The sequence below is a fragment of the Austrofundulus limnaeus genome, unplaced genomic scaffold (assembly GCF_001266775.1).
Source record: "Austrofundulus limnaeus strain Quisiro unplaced genomic scaffold, Austrofundulus_limnaeus-1.0 Scaffold31, whole genome shotgun sequence".
NCBI lineage: Eukaryota > Metazoa > Chordata > Actinopteri > Cyprinodontiformes > Rivulidae > Austrofundulus > Austrofundulus limnaeus.
This window is the reverse complement of record NW_013952433.1, coordinates 1,412,746-1,414,111: the sequence shown is the minus strand read 5'-3', so window position 1 is coordinate 1,414,111 and position 1,366 is coordinate 1,412,746.

Genomic DNA, 1,366 nt, shown 5'->3' with positions numbered 1-1,366 from the left:
TATATATATGATTCTTATTGAAGTCTCCTTTAGAGGTTCCAAAATTCAGATTAAATTTGTGTCAGAGTATCCACCTTTCTTGGATCTGTTTAAATTATTCTTTTTTCCTTATTCCTCCTTACAAGCTCATGAAGTTTTATCTTTATACATATTTCATGTTTGGTGGGAGAAGGGCAGGGTTGCCATTTTTCAGACCTTTCAGATGTTTTGATGACCAGTTTATCCACCWTTGCAAGTTGAGATTTGTGTGGCAAGACAACAAGCATGAAATTATTCAGTGTTTAGTCTCACAGGGTTCACGTTGTGTGGAAGCCGAGATGTTTGAACCGGTTCAAGGGGAGAAATGTAAGCCTAATCATCAATTATGATCACATTTTTTTCACTATGAGCTTGGTGTGAAAGAGGGTTCGCCTCACTTCAGGCAGACAAACTCTTTTGTTTCCTTTTCAAAACAGTTTTTTTTATATTTAGTAGAAATACAGATATGATCATGTTGGTGTGGAAGACATGAACCAAACCAAGTGTCTGTTGTACTGTTTTCATATTTGTTTTGTTTTGCCCCACTAAATAWTAATAATCACATTCTGCAATATAAATGGAAAACARGTCAGTTGATTGAAATKATAAATCAATCAAWGGTTTGATRAGARTATACACTTTMTATTTCCTACTGGRAGGATTTTCAATTTTCATGCATGATGACTAAAAATCAATTATTGCAAAAAAAGGCAGTGAGCATCCATACCATTATCAGGATCCTTGGGTTTATGTTTTTTTTAAAGCTGAGTTTTTTTTCCATTATTTGTTAAAGTAAATCTCTGATCTGTGTTCAGCACATTTCAATTTTTTTTTCAAGTTTGCTTCCTTTGTCACTGTTTTTCTGCACCTCACAGCTGCATTTCATCTGCCCAAACGGATCACCCGCTCTTTTTTTTTAACGTTCACCTCTCTTTAAATAATTCTTGGATTCTGAAGTTGGTTTTTGTTGCCAGTACTGTCTGTTCCTCCTTTGATATCCAACCCGCTCTCCTTCTCTTTGGTGTTTGCACATGTTGGATTTTCTGTTTTAATTCAGTTTATAGCCTTTAATGTGCTTTCCTCTGTCTGTCTTGGGGTCTGAATTCTGGAGTCCTCTTTCTTCACCCAAAACAAACACACTGAATGCTGAAACATTGCTGGAATAAATTTTTTTTGTTTGTTTTTAGTTTTAAAAACAGCTGTTGTGTATATTTGGAAAATAATCCACAAAAGTTGAGCACAAACGTTTGACAAATATTCCATTATGCTTTAACCTTCTGCTAAATCATTGAGAACTCCAAAAAATTGTTTGAGCACGTTTTTCTGTTTGTTTTTTGTGGTACACTGG